The sequence below is a fragment of the Coffea arabica genome, chromosome 5e, assembly GCF_036785885.1.
Source record: "Coffea arabica cultivar ET-39 chromosome 5e, Coffea Arabica ET-39 HiFi, whole genome shotgun sequence".
NCBI classification, from domain to species: domain Eukaryota; kingdom Viridiplantae; phylum Streptophyta; class Magnoliopsida; order Gentianales; family Rubiaceae; genus Coffea; species Coffea arabica.
In genome coordinates, this window is record NC_092318.1 from 17720572 (window position 1) to 17747542 (window position 26971).

Sequence of the window (26971 nt, forward strand, 5' to 3'; positions counted from 1 at the left end):
CAGATTCTTGTAGTGTATCCTAGGCTTGAATTTTAGGATGTCGGACTGTGGGTTTGGTCTGAAATATTAGTGATTCTTGCGGGATGTCTCGACTTGATTGGTACAAGATGGAATGTCGAGGACGACATTCTTTTAAGGAGGGAAGTTTGTGACGCCCCGAAAGAATGAGTGTGAGAACCCGAAAATTTTTTAATTTTCAGGTCAATCCGAGCCTTGTATCTTGTGAAAAGACGGAATTACCCTTGCTGCCCTGGTTTTACCCGAATGTGAGAATTGCGTCTGTAATTGATTATTTTGGTTGGGAATGCTTCCGAATTGGTTGTTGAGGTCTTCTGATGAAATGTAGCCCTATTTCTTAGCTTTCGGATGGCTTTGGAATTTCTGGATTTGGACTTAGGTAGGTTGATTCATGATGTTTGCACCACAATGCGATTGGTGAACCTGTTTTTGCGGTTCTGGTGTAGTATCTTGCATTTTTTACCTGGTTACACTCGATACTGGACAGAGTTGCCTTCTTCAACATTGTAGCCCGATCTCTTAGCTTCGAAACGGTGGGTCTTGGAGCTTCATCCGATAATCGTAGTGCCTTTGGTGCCATTACCGCAAAATGATGGCAAAAACTATTTTTCTGGGTTTGAGCTTAACTTTCATTTCCGGACTTTTCCCTAGCTTGACTTGTATTTGTACTTCTGGGAGCTTGCTGAATGGCTATTGAATGAACTTGTTGTTGTGTGTGTACCTTTGGGTTTGAATGAGAAATATAATGAAGCCATGACGGCTGGAAAAGGAAGCAAATTTAGGGGAAGTGCTGTCCGAACTTTTAAAGGGCTTGATTGCTTTGCGTTTGTGATCTAAGGTTTGGATTTGAGTAAGGCGATGATATTTGATGGATGGTTTCTGATCCATGGAGGTGAGTGACCCTAAACTGTTTTCAAAGTTATTATTGAAATGTTTCTTGCATTATTTACTCGACGGCATCTCATGCGTGCTTGCATGTGAATTCATGATATGATTTTGGCTTCAATGAGTTCTGGGAAAGTCTTGTGCTGGACACCAACGTCTCCACCCTGTTTATGGTTCATGTTCATGTTATCTGGAGCTCAAAAAGGGGCTCCCTTTCACTGTTAATGTCAAATGATCTATTTGAGCGTTGGGTGTTCAAGTGCAATGATTTCACTGTCTCACGAGAGCAATAAACGTACATTTGATCTTGGAATCATGACATCATTGAAATGCATTATTGTGAAATATATTTGATGACTGCTTTTACTGGTTACTCGCTGAGCTTCTAGCTCACCCCAAAACGATTTTATTCCCCTCCACAGGGCTCAAGGCGAAGGAAGGGCGAGTAGTACTTATTCATGTGGCTGGATGGCATATATCTTGTACAGTTTGGATTTGGAATCATTTGATGTATAGTTGAAAATTTAGTTTCCGCTTCGCTTATGACATGTAATTATTGAAGAACATGTTGTAATATTTGAGATTTATATTGTAATTCATTTGAGGATTGTAGTGAACGACTGAGTCTCGGCGAGAGCTGGGCAGGCGGCCCGCCGAACCCTGTGGTTCGCCTTAGGGGGAGGTTGGGCCGTCACAGTTGGTATCAGAGCTTAGGCTTCAGATTCTTGTAGTGTATCCTAGGCTTGAATTTTAGGATGTCGGACTGTGGGTTTGGTCTGAAATATTAGTGATTCTTGCGGGATGTCTCGACTTGATTGGTACAAGATGGAATGTCGAGGACGACATTCTTTTAAGGAGGGAAGTTTGTGACGCCCCGAAAGAATGAGTGTGAGAACCCGAAAATTTTTTAATTTTCAGGTCAATCCGAGCCTTGTATCTTGTGAAAAGACGGAATTACCCTTGCTGCCCTGGTTTTACCCGAATGTGAGAATTGCGTCTGTAATTGATTATTTTGGTTGGGAATGCTTCCGAATTGGTTGTTGAGGTCTTCTGATGAAATGTAGCCCTATTTCTTAGCTTTCGGATGGCTTTGGAATTTCTGGATTTGGACTTAGGTAGGTTGATTCATGATGTTTGCACCACAATGCGATTGGTGAACCTGTTTTTGCGGTTCTGGTGTAGTATCTTGCATTTTTTACCTGGTTACACTCGATACTGGACAGAGTTGCCTTCTTCAACATTGTAGCCCGATCTCTTAGCTTCGAAACGGTGGGTCTTGGAGCTTCATCCGATAATCGTAGTGCCTTTGGTGCCATTACCGCAAAATGATGGCAAAAACTATTTTTCTGGGTTTGAGCTTAACTTTCATTTCCGGACTTTTCCCTAGCTTGACTTGTATTTGTACTTCTGGGAGCTTGCTGAATGGCTATTGAATGAACTTGTTGTTGTGTGTGTACCTTTGGGTTTGAATGAGAAATATAATGAAGCCATGACGGCTGGAAAAGGAAGCAAATTTAGGGGAAGTGCTGTCCGAACTTTTAAAGGGCTTGATTGCTTTGCGTTTGTGATCTAAGGTTTGGATTTGAGTAAGGCGATGATATTTGATGGATGGTTTCTGATCCATGGAGGTGAGTGACCCTAAACTGTTTTCAAAGTTATTATTGAAATGTTTCTTGCATTATTTACTCGACGGCATCTCATGCGTGCTTGCATGTGAATTCATGATATGATTTTGGCTTCAATGAGTTCTGGGAAAGTCTTGTGCTGGACACCAACGTCTCCACCCTGTTTATGGTTCATGTTCATGTTATCTGGAGCTCAAAAAGGGGCTCCCTTTCACTGTTAATGTCAAATGATCTATTTGAGCGTTGGGTGTTCAAGTGCAATGATTTCACTGTCTCACGAGAGCAATAAACGTACATTTGATCTTGGAATCATGACATCATTGAAATGCATTATTGTGAAATATATTTGATGACTGCTTTTACTGGTTACTCGCTGAGCTTCTAGCTCACCCCAAAACGATTTTATTCCCCTCCACAGGGCTCAAGGCGAAGGAAGGGCGAGTAGTACTTATTCATGTGGCTGGATGGCATATATCTTGTACAGTTTGGATTTGGAATCATTTGATGTATAGTTGAAAATTTAGTTTCCGCTTCGCTTATGACATGTAATTATTGAAGAACATGTTGTAATATTTGAGATTTATATTGTAATTCATTTGAGGATTGTAGTGAACGACTGAGTCTCGGCGAGAGCTGGGCAGGCGGCCCCCCGAACCCTGTGGTTCGCCTTAGGGGGAGGTTGGGCCGTCACAGTTGGTATCAGAGCTTAGGCTTCAGATTCTTGTAGTGTATCCTAGGCTTGAATTTTAGGATGTCGGACTGTGGGTTTGGTCTGAAATATTAGTGATTCTTGCGGGATGTCTCGACTTGATTGGTACAAGATGGAATGTCGAGGACGACATTCTTTTAAGGAGGGAAGTTTGTGACGCCCCGAAAGAATGAGTGTGAGAACCCGAAAATTTTTTAATTTTCAGGTCAATCCGAGCCTTGTATCTTGTGAAAAGACGGAATTACCCTTGCGTCCCTGGTTTTACCCGAATGTGAGAATTGCGTCTGTAATTGATTATTTTGGTTGGGAATGCTTCCGAATTGGTTGTTGAGGTCTTCTGATGAAATGTAGCCCTATTTCTTAGCTTTCGGATGGCTTTGGAATTTCTGGATTTGGACTTAGGTAGGTTGATTCATGATGTTTGCACCACAATGCGATTGGTGAACCTGTTTTTGCGGTTCTGGTGTAGTATCTTGCATTTTTTACCTGGTTACACTCGATACTGGACAGAGTTGCCTTCTTCAACATTGTAGCCCGATCTCTTAGCTTCGAAACGGTGGGTCTTGGAGCTTCATCCGATAATCGTAGTGCCTTTGGTGCCATTACCGCAAAATGATGGCAAAAACTATTTTTCTGGGTTTGAGCTTAACTTTCATTTCCGGACTTTTCCCTAGCTTGACTTGTATTTGTACTTCTGGGAGCTTGCTGAATGGCTATTGAATGAACTTGTTGTTGTGTGTGTACCTTTGGGTTTGAATGAGAAATATAATGAAGCCATGACGGCTGGAAAAGGAAGCAAATTTAGGGGAAGTGCTGTCCGAACTTTTAAAGGGCTTGATTGCTTTGCGTTTGTGATCTAAGGTTTGGATTTGAGTAAGGCGATGATATTTGATGGATGGTTTCTGATCCATGGAGGTGAGTGACCCTAAACTGTTTTCAAAGTTATTATTGAAATGTTTCTTGCATTATTTACTCGACGGCATCTCATGCGTGCTTGCATGTGAATTCATGATATGATTTTGGCTTCAATGAGTTCTGGGAAAGTCTTGTGCTGGACACCAACGTCTCCACCCTGTTTATGGTTCATGTTCATGTTATCTGGAGCTCAAAAAGGGGCTCCCTTTCACTGTTAATGTCAAATGATCTATTTGAGCGTTGGGTGTTCAAGTGCAATGATTTCACTGTCTCACGAGAGCAATAAACGTACATTTGATCTTGGAATCATGACATCATTGAAATGCATTATTGTGAAATATATTTGATGACTGCTTTTACTGGTTACTCGCTGAGCTTCTAGCTCACCCCAAAACGATTTTATTCCCCTCCACAGGGCTCAAGGCGAAGGAAGGGCGAGTAGTACTTATTCATGTGGCTGGATGGCATATATCTTGTACAGTTTGGATTTGGAATCATTTGATGTATAGTTGAAAATTTAGTTTCCGCTTCGCTTATGACATGTAATTATTGAAGAACATGTTGTAATATTTGAGATTTATATTGTAATTCATTTGAGGATTGTAGTGAACGACTGAGTCTCGGCGAGAGCTGGGCAGGCGGCCCGCCGAACCCTGTGGTTCGCCTTAGGGGGAGGTTGGGCCGTCACAGTTGGTATCAGAGCTTAGGCTTCAGATTCTTGTAGTGTATCCTAGGCTTGAATTTTAGGATGTCGGACTGTGGGTTTGGTCTGAAATATTAGTGATTCTTGCGGGATGTCTCGACTTGATTGGTACAAGATGGAATGTCGAGGACGACATTCTTTTAAGGAGGGAAGTTTGTGACGCCCCGAAAGAATGAGTGTGAGAACCCGAAAATTTTTTAATTTTCAGGTCAATCCGAGCCTTGTATCTTGTGAAAAGACGGAATTACCCTTGCTGCCCTGGTTTTACCCGAATGTGAGAATTGCGTCTGTAATTGATTATTTTGGTTGGGAATGCTTCCGAATTGGTTGTTGAGGTCTTCTGATGAAATGTAGCCCTGTTTCTTAACTTTCGGATGGCTTTGGAATTTCTGGATTTGGACTTAGGTAGGTTGATTCATGATGTTTGCACCACAATGCGATTGGTGAACCTGTTTTTGCGGTTCTGGTGTAGTATCTTGCATTTTTTACCTGGTTACACTCGATACTGGACAGAGTTGCCTTCTTCAACATTGTAGCCCGATCTCTTAGCTTCGAAACGGTGGGTCTTGGAGCTTCATCCGATAATCGTAGTGCCTTTGGTGCCATTACCGCAAAATGATGGCAAAAACTATTTTTCTGGGTTTGAGCTTAACTTTCATTTCCGGACTTTTCCCTAGCTTGACTTGTATTTGTACTTCTGGGAGCTTGCTGAATGGCTATTGAATGAACTTGTTGTTGTGTGTGTACCTTTGGGTTTGAATGAGAAATATAATGAAGCCATGACGGCTGGAAAAGGAAGCAAATTTAGGGGAAGTGCTGTCCGAACTTTTAAAGGGCTTGATTGCTTTGCGTTTGTGATCTAAGGCTTGGATTTGAGTAAGGCGATGATATTTGATGGATGGTTTCTGATCCATGGAGGTGAGTGACCCTAAACTGTTTTCAAAGTTATTATTGAAATGTTTCTTGCATTATTTACTCGACGGCATCTCATGCGTGCTTGCATGTGAATTCATGATATGATTTTGGCTTCAATGAGTTCTGGGAAAGTCTTGTGCTGGACACCAACGTCTCCACCCTGTTTATGGTTCATGTTCATGTTATCTGGAGCTCAAAAAGGGGCTCCCTTTCACTGTTAATGTCAAATGATCTATTTGAGCGTTGGGTGTTCAAGTGCAATGATTTCACTGTCTCACGAGAGCAATAAACGTACATTTGATCTTGGAATCATGACATCATTGAAATGCATTATTGTGAAATATATTTGATGACTGCTTTTACTGGTTACTCGCTGAGCTTCTAGCTCACCCCAAAACGATTTTATTCCCCTCCACAGGGCTCAAGGCGAAGGAAGGGCGAGTAGTACTTATTCATGTGGCTGGATGGCATATATCTTGTACAGTTTGGATTTGGAATCATTTGATGTATAGTTGAAAATTTAGTTTCCGCTTCGCTTATGACATGTAATTATTGAAGAACATGTTGTAATATTTGAGATTTATATTGTAATTCATTTGAGGATTGTAGTGAACGACTGAGTCTCGGCGAGAGCTGGGCAGGCGGCCCCCCGAACCCTGTGGTTCGCCTTAGGGGGAGGTTGGGCCGTCACAGTTGGTATCAGAGCTTAGGCTTCAGATTCTTGTAGTGTATCCTAGGCTTGAATTTTAGGATGTCGGACTGTGGGTTTGGTCTGAAATATTAGTGATTCTTGCGGGATGTCTCGACTTGATTGGTACAAGATGGAATGTCGAGGACGACATTCTTTTAAGGAGGGAAGTTTGTGACGCCCCGAAAGAATGAGTGTGAGAACCCGAAAATTTTTTAATTTTCAGGTCAATCCGAGCCTTGTATCTTGTGAAAAGACGGAATTACCCTTGCGTCCCTGGTTTTACCCGAATGTGAGAATTGCGTCTGTAATTGATTATTTTGGTTGGGAATGCTTCCGAATTGGTTGTTGAGGTCTTCTGATGAAATGTAGCCCTATTTCTTAGCTTTCGGATGGCTTTGGAATTTCTGGATTTGGACTTAGGTAGGTTGATTCATGATGTTTGCACCACAATGCGATTGGTGAACCTGTTTTTGCGGTTCTGGTGTAGTATCTTGCATTTTTTACCTGGTTACACTCGATACTGGACAGAGTTGCCTTCTTCAACATTGTAGCCCGATCTCTTAGCTTCGAAACGGTGGGTCTTGGAGCTTCATCCGATAATCGTAGTGCCTTTGGTGCCATTACCGCAAAATGATGGCAAAAACTATTTTTCTGGGTTTGAGCTTAACTTTCATTTCCGGACTTTTCCCTAGCTTGACTTGTATTTGTACTTCTGGGAGCTTGCTGAATGGCTATTGAATGAACTTGTTGTTGTGTGTGTACCTTTGGGTTTGAATGAGAAATATAATGAAGCCATGACGGCTGGAAAAGGAAGCAAATTTAGGGGAAGTGCTGTCCGAACTTTTAAAGGGCTTGATTGCTTTGCGTTTGTGATCTAAGGTTTGGATTTGAGTAAGGCGATGATATTTGATGGATGGTTTCTGATCCATGGAGGTGAGTGACCCTAAACTGTTTTCAAAGTTATTATTGAAATGTTTCTTGCATTATTTACTCGACGGCATCTCATGCGTGCTTGCATGTGAATTCATGATATGATTTTGGCTTCAATGAGTTCTGGGAAAGTCTTGTGCTGGACACCAACGTCTCCACCCTGTTTATGGTTCATGTTCATGTTATCTGGAGCTCAAAAAGGGGCTCCCTTTCACTGTTAATGTCAAATGATCTATTTGAGCGTTGGGTGTTCAAGTGCAATGATTTCACTGTCTCACGAGAGCAATAAACGTACATTTGATCTTGGAATCATGACATCATTGAAATGCATTATTGTGAAATATATTTGATGACTGCTTTTACTGGTTACTCGCTGAGCTTCTAGCTCACCCCAAAACGATTTTATTCCCCTCCACAGGGCTCAAGGCGAAGGAAGGGCGAGTAGTACTTATTCATGTGGCTGGATGGCATATATCTTGTACAGTTTGGATTTGGAATCATTTGATGTATAGTTGAAAATTTAGTTTCCGCTTCGCTTATGACATGTAATTATTGAAGAACATGTTGTAATATTTGAGATTTATATTGTAATTCATTTGAGGATTGTAGTGAACGACTGAGTCTCGGCGAGAGCTGGGCAGGCGGCCCGCCGAACCCTGTGGTTCGCCTTAGGGGGAGGTTGGGCCGTCACAGTTGGTATCAGAGCTTAGGCTTCAGATTCTTGTAGTGTATCCTAGGCTTGAATTTTAGGATGTCGGACTGTGGGTTTGGTCTGAAATATTAGTGATTCTTGCGGGATGTCTCGACTTGATTGGTACAAGATGGAATGTCGAGGACGACATTCTTTTAAGGAGGGAAGTTTGTGACGCCCCGAAAGAATGAGTGTGAGAACCCGAAAATTTTCTAATTTTCAGGTCAATCCGAGCCTTGTATCTTGTGAAAAGACGGAATTACCCTTGCTGCCCTGGTTTTACCCGAATGTGAGAATTGCGTCTGTAATTGATTATTTTGGTTGGGAATGCTTCCGAATTGGTTGTTGAGGTCTTCTGATGAAATGTAGCCCTGTTTCTTAACTTTCGGATGGCTTTGGAATTTCTGGATTTGGACTTAGGTAGGTTGATTCATGATGTTTGCACCACAATGCGATTGGTGAACCTGTTTTTGCGGTTCTGGTGTAGTATCTTGCATTTTTTACCTGGTTACACTCGATACTGGACAGAGTTGCCTTCTTCAACATTGTAGCCCGATCTCTTAGCTTCGAAACGGTGGGTCTTGGAGCTTCATCCGATAATCGTAGTGCCTTTGGTGCCATTACCGCAAAATGATGGCAAAAACTATTTTTCTGGGTTTGAGCTTAACTTTCATTTCCGGACTTTTCCCTAGCTTGACTTGTATTTGTACTTCTGGGAGCTTGCTGAATGGCTATTGAATGAACTTGTTGTTGTGTGTGTACCTTTGGGTTTGAATGAGAAATATAATGAAGCCATGACGGCTGGAAAAGGAAGCAAATTTAGGGGAAGTGCTGTCCGAACTTTTAAAGGGCTTGATTGCTTTGCGTTTGTGATCTAAGGCTTGGATTTGAGTAAGGCGATGATATTTGATGGATGGTTTCTGATCCATGGAGGTGAGTGACCCTAAACTGTTTTCAAAGTTATTATTGAAATGTTTCTTGCATTATTTACTCGACGGCATCTCATGCGTGCTTGCATGTGAATTCATGATATGATTTTGGCTTCAATGAGTTCTGGGAAAGTCTTGTGCTGGACACCAACGTCTCCACCCTGTTTATGGTTCATGTTCATGTTATCTGGAGCTCAAAAAGGGGCTCCCTTTCACTGTTAATGTCAAATGATCTATTTGAGCGTTGGGTGTTCAAGTGCAATGATTTCACTGTCTCACGAGAGCAATAAACGTACATTTGATCTTGGAATCATGACATCATTGAAATGCATTATTGTGAAATATATTTGATGACTGCTTTTACTGGTTACTCGCTGAGCTTCTAGCTCACCCCAAAATGATTTTATTCCCCTCCACAGGGCTCAAGGCGAAGGAAGGGCGAGTAGTACTTATTCATGTGGCTGGATGGCATATATCTTGTACAGTTTGGATTTGGAATCATTTGATGTATAGTTGAAAATTTAGTTTCCGCTTCGCTTATGACATGTAATTATTGAAGAACATGTTGTAATATTTGAGATTTATATTGTAATTCATTTGAGGATTGTAGTGAACGACTGAGTCTCGGCGAGAGCTGGGCAGGCGGCCCCCCGAACCCTGTGGTTCGCCTTAGGGGGAGGTTGGGCCGTCACAGTTGGTATCAGAGCTTAGGCTTCAGATTCTTGTAGTGTATCCTAGGCTTGAATTTTAGGATGTCGGACTGTGGGTTTGGTCTGAAATATTAGTGATTCTTGCGGGATGTCTCGACTTGATTGGTACAAGATGGAATGTCGAGGACGACATTCTTTTAAGGAGGGAAGTTTGTGACGCCCCGAAAGAATGAGTGTGAGAACCCGAAAATTTTTTAATTTTCAGGTCAATCCGAGCCTTGTATCTTGTGAAAAGACGGAATTACCCTTGCGTCCCTGGTTTTACCCGAATGTGAGAATTGCGTCTGTAATTGATTATTTTGGTTGGGAATGCTTCCGAATTGGTTGTTGAGGTCTTCTGATGAAATGTAGCCCTATTTCTTAGCTTTCGGATGGCTTTGGAATTTCTGGATTTGGACTTAGGTAGGTTGATTCATGATGTTTGCACCACAATGCGATTGGTGAACCTGTTTTTGCGGTTCTGGTGTAGTATCTTGAATTTTTTACCTGGTTACACTCGATACTGGACAGAGTTGCCTTCTTCAACATTGTAGCCCGATCTCTTAGCTTCGAAACGGTGGGTCTTGGAGCTTCATCCGATAATCGTAGTGCCTTTGGTGCCATTACCGCAAAATGATGGCAAAAACTATTTTTCTGGGTTTGAGCTTAACTTTCATTTCCGGACTTTTCCCTAGCTTGACTTGTATTTGTACTTCTGGGAGCTTGCTGAATGGCTATTGAATGAACTTGTTGTTGTGTGTGTACCTTTGGGTTTGAATGAGAAATATAATGAAGCCATGACGGCTGGAAAAGGAAGCAAATTTAGGGGAAGTGCTGTCCGAACTTTTAAAGGGCTTGATTGCTTTGCGTTTGTGATCTAAGGTTTGGATTTGAGTAAGGCGATGATATTTGATGGATGGTTTCTGATCCATGGAGGTGAGTGACCCTAAACTGTTTTCAAAGTTATTATTGAAATGTTTCTTGCATTATTTACTCGACGGCATCTCATGCGTGCTTGCATGTGAATTCATGATATGATTTTGGCTTCAATGAGTTCTGGGAAAGTCTTGTGCTGGACACCAACGTCTCCACCCTGTTTATGGTTCATGTTCATGTTATCTGGAGCTCAAAAAGGGGCTCCCTTTCACTGTTAATGTCAAATGATCTATTTGAGCGTTGGGTGTTCAAGTGCAATGATTTCACTGTCTCACGAGAGCAATAAACGTACATTTGATCTTGGAATCATGACATCATTGAAATGCATTATTGTGAAATATATTTGATGACTGCTTTTACTGGTTACTCGCTGAGCTTCTAGCTCACCCCAAAACGATTTTATTCCCCTCCACAGGGCTCAAGGCGAAGGAAGGGCGAGTAGTACTTATTCATGTGGCTGGATGGCATATATCTTGTACAGTTTGGATTTGGAATCATTTGATGTATAGTTGAAAATTTAGTTTCCGCTTCGCTTATGACATGTAATTATTGAAGAACATGTTGTAATATTTGAGATTTATATTGTAATTCATTTGAGGATTGTAGTGAACGACTGAGTCTCGGCGAGAGCTGGGCAGGCGGCCCGCCGAACCCTGTGGTTCGCCTTAGGGGGAGGTTGGGCCGTCACAGTTGGTATCAGAGCTTAGGCTTCAGATTCTTGTAGTGTATCCTAGGCTTGAATTTTAGGATGTCGGACTGTGGGTTTGGTCTGAAATATTAGTGATTCTTGCGGGATGTCTCGACTTGATTGGTACAAGATGGAATGTCGAGGACGACATTCTTTTAAGGAGGGAAGTTTGTGACGCCCCGAAAGAATGAGTGTGAGAACCCGAAAATTTTCTAATTTTCAGGTCAATCCGAGCCTTGTATCTTGTGAAAAGACGGAATTACCCTTGCTGCCCTGGTTTTACCCGAATGTGAGAATTGCGTCTGTAATTGATTATTTTGGTTGGGAATGCTTCCGAATTGGTTGTTGAGGTCTTCTGATGAAATGTAGCCCTGTTTCTTAACTTTCGGATGGCTTTGGAATTTCTGGATTTGGACTTAGGTAGGTTGATTCATGATGTTTGCACCACAATGCGATTGGTGAACCTGTTTTTGCGGTTCTGGTGTAGTATCTTGCATTTTTTACCTGGTTACACTCGATACTGGACAGAGTTGCCTTCTTCAACATTGTAGCCCGATCTCTTAGCTTCGAAACGGTGGGTCTTGGAGCTTCATCCGATAATCGTAGTGCCTTTGGTGCCATTACCGCAAAATGATGGCAAAAACTATTTTTCTGGGTTTGAGCTTAACTTTCATTTCCGGACTTTTCCCTAGCTTGACTTGTATTTGTACTTCTGGGAGCTTGCTGAATGGCTATTGAATGAACTTGTTGTTGTGTGTGTACCTTTGGGTTTGAATGAGAAATATAATGAAGCCATGACGGCTGGAAAAGGAAGCAAATTTAGGGGAAGTGCTGTCGGAACTTTTAAAGGGCTTGATTGCTTTGCGTTTGTGATCTAAGGCTTGGATTTGAGTAAGGCGATGATATTTGATGGATGGTTTCTGATCCATGGAGGTGAGTGACCCTAAACTGTTTTCAAAGTTATTATTGAAATGTTTCTTGCATTATTTACTCGACGGCATCTCATGCGTGCTTGCATGTGAATTCATGATATGATTTTGGCTTCAATGAGTTCTGGAAAAGTCTTGTGCTGGACACCAACGTCTCCACCCTGTTTATGGTTCATGTTCATGTTATCTGGAGCTCAAAAAGGGGCTCCCTTTCACTGTTAATGTCAAATGATCTATTTGAGCATTGGGTGTTCAAGTGCAATGATTTCACTGTCTCACGAGAGCAATAAACGTACATTTGATCTTGGAATCATGACATCATTGAAATGCATTATTGTGAAATATATTTGATGACTGCTTTTACTGGTTACTCGCTGAGCTTCTAGCTCACCCCAAAATGATTTTATTCCCCTCCACAGGGCTCAAGGTGAAGGAAGGGCGAGTAGTACTTATTCATGTGGCTGGATGGCATATATCTTGTACAGTTTGGATTTGGAATCATTTGATGTATAGTTGAAAATTTAGTTTCCGCTTCGCTTATGACATGTAATTATTGAAGAACATGTTGTAATATTTGAGATTTATATTGTAATTCATTTGAGGATTGTAGTCAACGACTGAGTCTCGGCGAGAGCTGGGCAGGCGGCCCCCCGAACCCTGTGGTTCGCCTTAGGGGGAGGTTGGGCCGTCACAGTTGGTATCAGAGCTTAGGCTTCAGATTCTTGTAGTGTATCCTAGGCTTGAATTTTAGGATGTCGGACTGTGGGTTTGGTCTGAAATATTAGTGATTCTTGCGGGATGTCTCGACTTGATTGGTACAAGATGGAATGTCGAGGACGACATTCTTTTAAGGAGGGAAGTTTGTGACGCCCCGAAAGAATGAGTGTGAGAACCCGAAAATTTTTTAATTTTCAGGTCAATCCGAGCCTTGTATCTTGTGAAAAGACGGAATTACCCTTGCTGCCCTGGTTTTACCCGAATGTGAGAATTGCGTCTGTAATTGATTATTTTGGTTGGGAATGCTTCCGAATTGGTTGTTGAGGTCTTCTGATGAAATGTAGCCCTGTTTCTTAACTTTCGGATGGCTTTGGAATTTCTGGATTTGGACTTAGGTAGGTTGATTCATGATGTTTGCACCACAATGCGATTGGTGAACCTGTTTTTGCGGTTCTGGTGTAGTATCTTGCATTTTTTACCTGGTTACACTCGATACTGGACAGAGTTGCCTTCTTCAACATTGTAGCCCGATCTCTTAGCTTCGAAACGGTGGGTCTTGGACCATCATCCGATAATCGTAGTGCCTTTGGTGCCATTACCGCAAAATGATGGCAAAAACTATTTTTCTGGGTTTGAGCTTAACTTTCATTTCCGGACTTTTCCCTAGCTTGACTTGTATTTGTACTTCTGGGAGCTTGCTGAATGGCTATTGAATGAACTTGTTGTTGTGTGTGTACCTTTGGGTTTGAATGAGAAATATAATGAAGCCATGACGGCTGGAAAAGGAAGCAAATTTAGGGGAAGTGCTGTCCGAACTTTTAAAGGGCTTGATTGCTTTGCGTTTGTGATCTAAGGTTTGGATTTGAGTAAGGCGATGATATTTGATGGATGGTTTCTGATCCATGGAGGTGAGTGACCCTAAACTGTTTTCAAAGTTATTATTGAAATGTTTCTTGCATTATTTACTCGACGGCATCTCATGCGTGCTTGCATGTGAATTCATGATATGATTTTGGCTTCAATGAGTTCTGGGAAAGTCTTGTGCTGGACACCAACGTCTCCACCCTGTTTATGGTTCATGTTCATGTTATCTGGAGCTCAAAAAGGGGCTCCCTTTCACTGTTAATGTCAAATGATCTATTTGAGCGTTGGGTGTTCAAGTGCAATGATTTCACTGTCTCACGAGAGCAATAAACGTACATTTGATCTTGGAATCATGACATCATTGAAATGCATTATTGTGAAATATATTTGATGACTGCTTTTACTGGTTACTCGCTGAGCTTCTAGCTCACCCCAAAATGATTTTATTCCCCTCCACAGGGCTCAAGGCGAAGGAAGGGCGAGTAGTACTTATTCATGTGGCTGGATGGCATATATCTAGTACAGTTTGAATTTGGAATCATTTGATGTATAGTTGAAAATTTAGTTTCCGCTTCGCTTATGACATGTAATTATTGAAGAACATGTTGTAATATTTGAGATTTATATTGTAATTCATTTGAGGATTGTAGTGAACGACTGAGTCCCGGCGAGAGCTGGGCAGGCGGCCCGCCGAACCCTGTGGTTCGCCTTAGGGGGAGGTTGGGCCGTCAAAAACTATTTTTCTGGGTTTGAGCTTAACTTTCATTTCCGGACTTTTCCCTAGCTTGACTTGTATTTGTACTTCTGGGAGCTTGCTGAATGGCTATTGAATGAACTTGTTGTTATGTGTGTACCTTTGGGTTTGAATGAGAAATATAATGAAGCCATGACGGCTGGAAAAGTAAGCAAATTTAGGGGAAGTGCTGTCCGAACTTTTAAAGGTCTTGATTTCTTTGCGTTTGTGATCTAAGGCTTGGATTTGAGTAAGGCGATGATATTTGATGGATGGTTTCTGAGCCATGGAGGTGAGTGACCCTAAACTATTTTCAAAGTTATTATTGAAATGTTTCTTGCATTATTTACTCGACGACATCTCATGCGTGCTTGCATGTGAATTCATGATATGATTTTGGCTTCAATGAGTTCTGAAAAAGTCTTGTGCTGGAAACCGACGTCTCCACCCTGTTTATGGTTCATGTTCATGTTATCTGGAGCTCAAAAAGGGGCTCCCTCTCCCTGTTAATGTCAAATGATCTATTTGAGCGTTGGGTGTTCAAGTGCAATGATTTCACTGGCTCACGAGAGCAATAAACGTACATTTGATCTTGGAATCATGACATCATTGAAATGCATTATTGTGAAATATATTTGATGACTGCTTTTACTGGTTACTCGCTGAGTTTCTAGCTCACCCCAAAACGATTTTATTCCCCTCCACAGGGCTCAAGGCGAAGGAAGGGCGAGTAGTACTTATTCATGTGGCTGGATGGCATATATCTTGTACAGTTTGGATTTGGAATCATTTGATGTATAGTTGAAAATTTAGTTTCCGCTTCGCTTATGACATGTAATTATTGAAGAACATGTTGTAATATTTGAGATTTATATTGTAATTCATTTGAGGATTGTAGTGAACGACTGAGTCCCGGCGAGAGCTGGGCAGGCGGCCCGCCGAACCCTTTGGTTCGCCTTAGGGGGAGGTGGGGCCGTCACAGTTGGTATCAGAGCTTAGGCTTCAGATTCTTGTAGTGTATCCTAGGCTTGAATTTTAGGATGCCGGACTGTGGGTTTGGTCTGAAATCTTAGTGATTCTTGCGGGATGTCTCGACTTGATTGGTACAAGATGGAATGTCGAGGACGACATTCTTTTAAGGAGGGAAGTTTGTGACGCCCCGAAAGAATGAGTGTGAGAACTCGAAAATTTTCTAATTTTCAGGTCAATCCGAGCCTTGTATCTTGTGAAAAGACGGAATTACCCTTGCTGCCCTGGTTTTACCCGAATGTGAGAATTGCGTCTGTAATTGATTATTTTGGTTGGGAATGCTTCTGAATTGGTTGTTGAGATCTTCTGATGAAATGTAGCCCTATTTCTTCGCTTTCAGATGGCTTTGGAATTTCTGGATATGGACTTAGGTAGGTTGATTCATGATGTTTGCACCACAATGCGATTGGTGAACCTGTTTTTGCGGTTCTGGTGTAGTATCTTGCATTTTTGACTTGGTTACACTCGATACTGGATAGAGTTGCCTTCTTCAACATTGTAGCCCTATCTCTTAGCTTCGAAACGGTGGGTCTTGGACCTTCATTCGATAATCGTAGTGCCTTTGGTGCCATTACCGCAAAATGATGTCAAAAACTATTTTTCTGGGTTTGAGCTTAACTTTCATTTCCGGACTTTTCCCTAGCTTGACTTGTATTTGTACTTCTGGGAGCTTGCTGAATGGCTATTGAATGAACTTGTTGTTATGTGTGTACCTTTGGGTTTGAATGAGAAATATAATGAAGCCATGACGGCTGGAAAAGTAAGCAAATTTAGGGGAAGTGCTGTCCGAACTTTTAAAGGTCTTGATTTCTTTGCGTTTGTGATTTAAGGCTTGGATTTGAGTAAGGCGATGATATTTGATGGATGGTTTCTGAGCCATGGAGGTGAGTGACCCTAAACTATTTTCAAAGTTATTATTGAAATGTTTCTTGCATTATTTACTCGACGACATCTCATGCGTGCTTGCATGTGAATTCATGATATGATTTTGGCTTCAATGAGTTCTGAAAAAGTCTTGTGCTGGAAACCGACGTCTCCACCCTGTTTATGGTTCATGTTCATGTTATCTGGAGCTCAAAAAGGGGCTCCCTCTCCCTGTTAATGTCAAATGATCTATTTGAGCGTTGGGTGTTCAAGTGCAATGATTTCACTGGCTCACGAGAGCAATAAACGTACATTTGATCTTGGAATCATGACATCATTGAAATGCATTATTGTGAAATATATTTGATGACTGCTTTTACTGGTTACTCGCTGAGTTTCTAGCTCACCCCAAAATGATTTTATTCCCCTCCACAGGGCTCAAGGCGAAGGAAGGGCGAGTAGTACTTATTCATGTGGCTGGATGGCATATATCTTGTACAGTTTGGATTTGGAATCATTTGATGTATAGTTGAAAATTTAGTTTCCGCTTCGCTTATGACATGTAATTATTGAAGAACATGTTGTAATATTTGAGATTTATATTGTAATTCATTTGAGGATTGTAGTGAACGACTGAGTCCCGGCGAGAGCTGGGCAGGCGGCCCGCCGAACCCTTTGGTTCGCCTTAGGGGGAGGTGGGGCCGTCACAGTTGGTATCAGAGCTTAGGCTTCAGATTCTTGTAGTGTATCCTAGGCTTGAATTTTAGGATGCCGGACTGTGGGTTTGGTCTGAAATATTAGTGATTCTTGCGGGATGTCTCGACTTGATTGGTACAAGATGGAATGCCGAGGACGACATTCTTTTAAGGAGGGAAGTTTGTGACGCCCCGAAAGAATGAGTGTGAGAACCCGAAAATTTTCTAATTTTCAGGTCAATCCGAGCCTTGTATCTTGGGAAAAGACGGAATTACCCTTGCTGCCCTGGTTTTACCCGAATGTGAGAATTGCGTCTGTAATTGATTATTTTGGTTGGGAATGCTTCCGAATTTGTTGTTGAGATCTTCTGATGAAATGTAGCCCTGTTTCTTCGCTTTCAGATGGCTTTGGAATTTCTGGATATGGACTTAGGTAGGTTGATTCATGATGTTTGCACCACAATGCGATTGGTGAACCTGTTTTTGCGGTTCTGGTGTAGTATCTTGCATTTTTGACTTGGTTACACTCGATACTGGATAGAGTTGCCTTCTTCAACATTGTAGCCCTATCTCTTAGCTTCGAAACGGTGGGTCTTGGACCTTCATTCGATAATCGTAGTGCCTTTGGTGCCATTACCGCAAAATGATGTCAAAAACTATTTTTCTGGGTTTGAGCTTAACTTTCATTTCCGGACTTTTCCCTAGCTTGACTTGTATTTGTACTTCTGGGAGCTTGCTGAATGGCTATTGAATGAACTTGTTGTTATGTGTGTACCTTTGGGTTTGAATGAGAAATATAATGAAGCCATGACGGCTGGAAAAGTAAGCAAATTTAGGGGAAGTGCTGTCCGAACTTTTAAAGGTCTTGATTTCTTTGCGTTTGTGATCTAAGGCTTGGATTTGAGTAAGGCGATGATATTTGATGGATGGTTTCTGAGCCATGGAGGTGAGTGACCCTAAACTATTTTCAAAGTTATTATTGAAATGTTTCTTGCATTATTTACTCGACGACATCTCATGCGTGCTTGCATGTGAATTCATGATATGATTTTGGCTTCAATGAGTTCTGGAAAAGTCTTGTGCTGGAAACCAACGTCTCCACCCTGTTTATGGTTCATGTTCATGTTATCTGGAGCTCAAAAAGGGGCTCCCTCTCCCTGTTAATGTCAAATGATCTATTTGAGCGTTGGGTGTTCAAGTGCAATTATTTCACTGGCTCACGAGAGCAATAAACGTACATTTGATCTTGGAATCATGACATCATTGAAATGCATTATTGTGAAATATATTTGATAACTGCTTTTACTGGTTACTCGCTGAGTTTCTAACTCACCCCAAAACGATTTTATTCCCCTCCACAGGGCTCAAGGCGAAGGAAGGGCGAGTAGTACTTATTCATGTGGCTGTATGGCATATATCTTGTACAGTTTGGATTTGGAATCATTTGATGTATAGTTGAAAATTTAGTTTCCGCTTCGCTTATGACATGTAATTATTGAAGAACATGTTGTAATATTTGAGATTTATATTGTAATTCATTTGAGGATTGTAGTGAACGACTGAGTCCCGGCGAGAGCTGGACAGGCGGCCCGCCGAACCCTTTGGTTCGCCTTAGGGGGAGATGGGGCCGCCACAGTTGGTATCAGAGCTTAGGCTTCAGATTCTTGTAGTGTATCCTAGGCTTGAATTTTAAGATGCCGGACTGTGGGTTTGGTCTGAAATATTAGTGATTCTTGCGGGATGTCTCGACTTGATTGGTACAAGATGGAATGTCGAGGACGACATTCTTTTAAGGAGGGAAGTTTGTGACGCCCCGAAAGAATGAGTGTGAGAACCCGAAAATTTTCTAATTTTCAGGTCAATCGGAGCCTTGTATCTTGGGAAAAGACGGAATTACCCTTACTGCCCTGGTTTTACCCGAATGTGAGAATTGCGTCTGTAATTGATTATTTTGGTTAGGAATGCTTCCGAATTGGTTGTTGAGATCTTCTGATGAAATGTAGCCCTGTTTCTTCGCTTTCAGATGGCTTTGGAATTTCTGGATATGGACTTAGGTAGGTTGATTCATGATGTTTGTACCACAATGCGATTGGTGAACCTTTTTTTGCGGTTCTGGTGTAGTATCTTGCATTTTTGACCTGGTTACACTCGATACAGGATAGAGTTGCCTTCTTCAACATTGTAGCCCTATCTCTTAGCTTCGAAACGGTGGGTCTTGGACCTTCATTCGATAATCGTAGTGCCTTTGGTGCCATTACCGCAAAATGATGTCAAAAACTATTTTTCTGGGTTTGAGCTTAACTTTCATTTCCGGACTTTTCCCTAGCTTGACTTGTATTTGTACTTCTGGGAGCTTGCTGAATGGCTATTGAATGAACTTGTTGTTGTGTGTGTACCTTTGGGTTTGAATGAGAAATATAATGAAGCCATGACGGCTGGAAAAGTAAGCAAATTTAGGGGAAGTGCTGTCCGAACTTTTAAAGGTCTTGATTGCTTTGCGTTTGTGATCTAAGGCTTGGATTTGAGTAAGGCGATGATATTTGATGGATGGTTTCTGAGCCATGGAGGTGAGTGACCCTAAACTGTTTTCAAAGTTATTATTGAAATGTTTCTTGCATTATTTACTCGACGACATCTCATGCGTGCTTGCATGTGAATTCATGATATGATTTTGGCTTCAATGAGTTCTGGAAAAGTCTTGTGCTGGAAACCAACGTCTCCACCCTGTTTATGGTTCATGTTCATGTTATCTGGAGCTCAAAAAGGGGCTCCCTCTCCCTGTTAATGTCAAATGATCTATTTGAGCGTTGGGTGTTCAAGTGCAATGATTTCACTGGCTCACGAGACCAATAAACGTACATTTGATCTTGGAATCATGACATCATTGAAATGCATTATTGTGAAATATATTTGATGACTGCTTTTACTGGTTACTCGCTGAGTTTCTAGCTCACCCCAAAACGATTTTATTCCCCTCCACAGGGCTCAAGGCGAAGGAAGGGCGAGTAGTACTTATTCATGTGGCTGGATGGCATATATCTTGTACAGTTTGGATTTGGAATCATTTGATGTATAGTTGAAAATTTAGTTTCCGCTTCGCTTATGACATGTAATTATTGAAGAACATGTTGTAATATTTGAGATTTATATTGTAATTCATTTGAGGATTGTAGTGAACGACTGAGTCCCGGCGAGAGCTGGGCAGGCGGCCCGCCGAACCCTTTGGTTCGCCTTAGGGGGAGATGGGGCCGCCACAGTTGGTATCAGAGCTTAGGCTTCAGATTCTTGTAGTGTATCCTAGGCTTGAATTTTAAGATGCCGGACTGTGGGTTTGGTCTGAAATATTAGTGATTCTTGCGGGATGTCTCGACTTGATTGGTACAAGATGGAATGTCGAGGACGACATTCTTTTAAGGAGGGAAGTTTGTGACGCGCCGAAAGAATGAGTGTGAGAACCCGAAAATTTTCTAATTTTCAGGTCAATCGGAGCCTTGTATCTTGGGAAAAGACGGAATTACCCTTGCTGCCCTGGTTTTACCCGAATGTGAGAATTGCGTCTGTAATTGATTATTTTGGTTGGGAATGCTTCCGAATTGGTTGTTGAGATCTTCTGATGAAATGTAGCCCTGTTTCTTCGCTTTCAGATGGCTTTGGAATTTCTGGATATGGATTTAGGTAGGTTGATTCATGATGTTTGCACCACAATACGATTGGTGAACCTGTTTTTGCGGTTCTGGTGTAGTATCTTGCATTTTTGACCTGGTTACACTCGATACTGGATAGAGTTGCCTTCTTCAACATTGTAGCCCTATCTCTTAGCTTCGAAACGGTGAGTCTTGGACCTTCATTCGATAATCGTAGTGCCTTTGGTGCCATTACCGTAAAATGATGTCAAAAACTATTTTTCTGGGTTTGAGCTTAACTTTCATTTCCGGACTTTTCCCTAGCTTGACTTGTATTTGTACTTCTGGGAGCTTGCTGAATGGCTATTGAATGAACTTGTTGTTGTGTGTGTACCTTTGGGTTTGAATGAGAAATATAATGAAGCCATGACGGCTGGAAAAGTAAGCAAATTTAGGGGAAGTGCTGTCCGAACTTTTAAAGGTCTTGATTGCTTTGCGTTTGTGATCTAAGGCTTGGATTTGAGTAAGGCGATGATATTTGATGGATGGTTTCTGAGCCATGGAGGTGAGTGACCCTAAACTGTTTTCAAAGTTATTATTGAAATGTTTCTTGCATTATGTACTCGACGACATCTTGATACGAAATATGGGCCGCTTATGGGCCATGTTTTGGGCTGCAAGAGATTGAATCTTTTAGTAATAGTTAGTAGTTTATTTTCTAGATTTCTATTTTATTTGCTAGGAATAAATTCGGTCCAAGACCTCATGTTGAGTTGGATCCGATTTATAGAGTCTAGGCTCACTATAACTTAAGTTGGTTAATTAGCTTTTATTGGGTTATGTTGGGCCAGCTTAAAGCTTTCATTGGATCGATTATATGCTGACCATTAGATAGTGGATTTGAGTAGTGGAATCGGGCCAAAGGCCTAGCCTAGCTGAGTTAGGGTTTTCAAGTCACTTTAGGTTTTCAAGTTGTAAGGCTATATATAGCCTAGGTTTTCATTCATTAAAGGAATTCAGATTTTTATAAAATATTCGTGAGTTTATTCACTCTCTCTTGCCTCAAGAGAATTTCCTTTGAATACTTGAGAATTAATCTCAAGCTGTTCATCGAACTTATCAATCAAGTAGTCTCCTTGATTGTGGCGTTCTTCACCCAATTGTACTTGGCTAGAATTTGGAAGTTCAGTGTGGTTGATTCTTGGATTCACTTTTGGAAAGCAAATTGCTATTTTGGAAGGTTTAAAAGGAGCAGAAATCTGGAAATTTTTTAGCTACCAAATTTTGTTTTGCAGCCGACTTTGGAAGGTTTGAAAGGAGCAGAAATCTGGAAATTTTTTAGCTCCCAAATTCTGTTTTGCAGCCGACTTTGGGAGGTTTCAAAAGAGAAGGAAATTTGGAATTTTTTTTTGGAACAATTCTGATTTGTTATAGCCGACTTTAGGAAAGCTTTTGGAGAGGGAATCTGGAAAAATTTTGGTAATAATTCTGTTTGGTTAGCCGACTTTAAGGAAATTTCCAAATAAGTCCAACACCTAACCTGTTTCCAAAAATCAATTGGGCAATTAAGTAAAGCACTTGGGAACTCCATCATCGTACTTGGACTTTCTTTTTTTCTTTGTACATCAATTCTTTCCTCTTCCATTCCTTATTCATTACTTGAGCTTTCCATTTCTACTTTTTGTTTCCTTGTTCTTTTGATACAATTGGGAGCTATTTTGATTAAAGTTTGATTGAACTTCCTTGAGAAAATTTCTGATTTCTTCAAAGGAAACAAACAAGTGGTTTGAGCAGTGAATTGGTGAGATCATTAGAGTGTTTTAAACACTTGAGCAAAACACGAGAGTGAGCGAAACACGTAAGGGAGCAAGTGAGGACTGTTCTACTAATTTTTGTTGAGTTTTGCAGGTAATAAAAGTATGAGACAAACGAATGCTCAACTGGAGCTCCACCATCTTGTGCCTAAAGGAGTAAATACTGTGGCATTGCGTGAGATAACTGAGCAATTGGAAATCATCAAAGCTCAAAAAAATGATTGGTTTTATACACGTTGCCATATCAAGGATAAAGTTTGCAGCTTAGCCATTGATAAGGGTTGTGAAGTTAATCTCGCAAGTACTGTCTTGGTTGAGAAATTGAATCTTCCAACCATTGATCATCTTCGCCCTTACAAGTTGCAAAGTGATAGTAGTGATATTTGGATTACTAAGCACACACTTGTTCCTTTTCGTATTGGTCAATACGTGGATGAGGTGTTGTGTGATGTGGTTCCCATTCAAGTGACGCATGTGCTGTTGTGACAATGGTGGATGTTTAATCGAGAAGTCAAATATGATGGATATACTAATAAGTATTCCTTCACATTTAATGGCCGTCGTACCAGGCTTGTGTCGCTTAACTCTAAGCAACTTTGTATTGATCTAGCATACATGAAGAGTGAGCATGAGCGTTATAGTATGAAGAAAGAGCTGGAGGAGAGAATTGTGACTGAAGAGGTAAAATTCGAGGGAGTTGAAAAGGAGAAAGAGGTTGAGAATAATGAGGGGAAAAAGTCAGCTACTGAGCATGAAAAAGAGATTAAAAATTCTAAGAGTAAGCTGATTGTGAGAAAGGATGTGAGATCATATGTTTTTTCTAACGATCTTGACTCTACTTTGTTTAGTGTTTCTACTTTTATGCAGGTTAAGCAAGGAAAAATTGAGTTGATCTTGGCATGTTCTATGCCTAAATCCATTGGTGAATATCAAACTTTTCATGGAGTTTGCACCTTAGGTGTTGTCTCTCTTTGTCATCCACTGATGTTCAACGTCAACCATGAGCCTGATTTGCTTGTTGGGAGGAATAATGAAGTTTCAAAGGGAGTTTCTACACTTGAAACTTGTTATACATTTCCTTCTTATTTTGTTGGTGACAATCCTTTCCTCATTGGTCCAAATTCTGATTCCTTTCAACCTGGTTTTATTCTCCAATTTGAGGGTTCAAAAGCTACCTATCTCGATCTTGTTCCATTTGTGCAAGATAGGCCATACCCACAACAACTTGCAATGAATTTTGTAACTTTGCACAATCATGTCCGAGACTTTCCTAGCCTGATTGAGCATCACTATGAAGATCCTTATCTTGTGAATGTGAATGGTAAGCTGTCAAGTAATTTTATACCTACAAATCCTAATCGTGTGATTTATTGTGTAGGTCCAAATTCGACCATTCATGACACAATGCTGATTAGAGAGCTTTGGAGTGGTTGGAACAAAGCCTTGAGTTTCCCATGGCGGATTGTGAGCATTTTCAGGCTAACCAAGAGACATGTGCACCGATTTACAATAATCATGACGTATGCAACTATCATCCATTCTAAGAGAGCCAATATGTGGAGATTTGAAGTTTCATACTGCCAACTCTTGTAGTACCATTCATTTCCAAACACGATTTGAGGACAAATCTTTTTATAAGAGGAGGGGAATGATACGAAATATGGGCCGCTTATGGGCCATGTTTTGGGCTGCAAGAGATTGAATCTTTTAGTAATAGTTAGTAGTTTATTTTCTAGATTTCTATTTTATTTGCTAGGAATAAATTCGGTCCAAGACCTCATGTTGAGTTGGATCCGATTTATAGAGTCTAGGCTCACTATAACTTAAGTTGGTTAATTAGCTTTTATTGGGTTATGTTGGGCCAGCTTAAAGCTTTCATTGGATCGATTATATGCTGACCATTAGATAGTGGATTTGAGTAGTGGAATCGGGCCAAAGGCCTAGCCTAGCTGAGTTAGGGTTTTCAAGTCACTTTAGGTTTTCAAGTTGTAAGGCTATATATAGCCTAGGTTTTCATTCATTAAAGGAATTCAGATTTTTATAAAATATTCGTGAGTTTATTCACTCTCTCTTGCCTCAAGAGAATTTCCTTTGAATACTTGAGAAATAATCTCAAGTTGTTCATCGAACTTATCAATCAAGTAGTCTCCTTGATTGTGGCGTTCTTCTATCCATACTTTTGGTTCACTAAATTTGCTAGTCGTGGGTTAAGGAATCTCCTTAGTTCGTGGCTCGTGATTCTAGAAGGGTCAAAGTTCCGCCAATCATCCCAACTTGGTGTTCGTCTAGATCCGTCTCACATCACATCTCATGCGTGCTTGCATGTGAATTCATGATATGATTTTGGCTTCAATGAGTTCTGGAAAAGTCTTGTGCTGGAAACCAACGTCTCCACCCTGTTTATGGTTCATGTTCATGTTATCTGGAGCTCAAAAAGGGGCTCCCTCTCCCTGTTAATGTCAAATGATCTATTTGAGCGTTAGGTGTTCAAGTGCAATGATTTCACTGGCTCACGAGAGCAATAAACGTACATTTGATCTTGGAATCATGACATCATTGAAATGCATTATTGTGAAATATATTTGATGACTGCTTTTACTGGTTACTCGCTGAGTTTCTAGCTCACCCCAAAATGATTTTATTCCCCTCCACAGGGCTCAAGGCGAAGGAAGGGCGAGTAGTACTTATTCATATGGCTGGATGGCATATATCTTGTACAGTTTGGATTTGGAATCATTTGATGTATAGTTGAAAATTTAGTTTCCGCTTCGCTTATGACATGTAATTATTGAAGAACATGTTGTAATATTTGAGATTTATATTGTAATTCATTTGAGGATTGTAGTGAACGACTGAGTCCCGGCGAGAGCTGGGCAGGCGGCCCTCCGAACCCTTTGGTTCGCCTTAGGGGGAGGTGGGGCCGTCACAGTTGGTATCAGAGCTTAGGCTTCAGATTCTTGTAGTGTATCCTAGGCTTGAATTTTAGGATGCCGGACTGTGGGTTTGGTCTGAAATATTAGTGATTCTTGCGGGATGTCTCGACTTGATTGGTACAAGATGGAATGCCGAGGACGACATTCTTTTAAGGAGGGAAGTTTGTGACGCCCCGAAAGAATGAGTGTGAGAACCCGAAAATTTTCTAATTTTCAGGTCAATCCGAGCCTTGTATCTTGGGAAAAGACGGAATTACCCTTGCTGCCCTGGTTTTACCCGAATGTGAGAATTGCGTCTGTAATTGATTATTTTGGTTGGGAATGCTTCCGAATTTGTTGTTGAGATCTTCTGATGAAATGTAGCCCTGTTTCTTCGCTTTCAGATGGCTTTGGAATTTCTGGATATGGACTTAGGTAGGTTGATTCATGATGTTTGCACCACAATGCGATTGGTGAACCTGGTTTTACGGTTCTGGTGTAGTATCTTGCATTTTTGACCTGGTTACACTCGATACTGGATAGAGTTGCCTTCTTCAACATTGTAGCCCTATCTCTTAGTTTCGAAACGGTGGGTCTTGGACCTTCATTCGATAATCGTAGTGCCTTTGGTGCCATTACCGCAAAATGATGTCAAAAACTATTTTTCTGGGTTTGAGCTTAACTTTCATTTCCGGACTTTTCCCTAGCTTGACTTGTATTTGTACTTCTGGGAGCTTGCTGAATGGCTATTGAATGAACTTGTTGTTGTGTGTGTACCTTTGGGTTTGAATGAGAAATATAATGAAGCCATGACGGCTGGAAAAGTAAGCAAATTTAGGGGAAGTGCTGTCCAAACTTTTAAAGGTCTTGATTGCTTTGCGTTTGTGATCTAAGGCTTGGATTTGAGTAAGGCGATGATATTTGATGGATGGTTTCTGAGCCATGGAGGTGAGTGACCCTAAACTGTTTTCAAAGTTATTATTGAAATGTTTCTTGCATTATTTACTCGACGACATCTCATGCGTGCTTGCATGTGAATTCATGATATGATTTTGGCTTCAATGAGTTCTGGAAAAGTCTTGTGCTGGAAACCAACGTCTCCACCCTGTTTATGGTTCATGTTCATTTTATCTGGAGCTCAAAAAGGGGCTCCCTCTCCCTGTTAATGTCAAATGATCTATTTGAGCGTTGGGTGTTCAAGTGCAATGATTTCACTGGCTCACGAGAGCAATAAACGTACATTTGATCTTGGAATCATGACATCATTGAAATGCATTATTGTGAAATATATTTGATGACTGCTTTTACTGGTTACTCGCTGAGTTTCTAGCTCACCCCAAAACGATTTTATTCCCCTCCACAGGGCTCAAGGCGAAGGAAGGGCGAGTAGTACTTATTCATGTGGCTGGATGGCATATATCTTGTACAGTTTGGATTTGGAATCATTTGATGTATAGTTGAAAATTT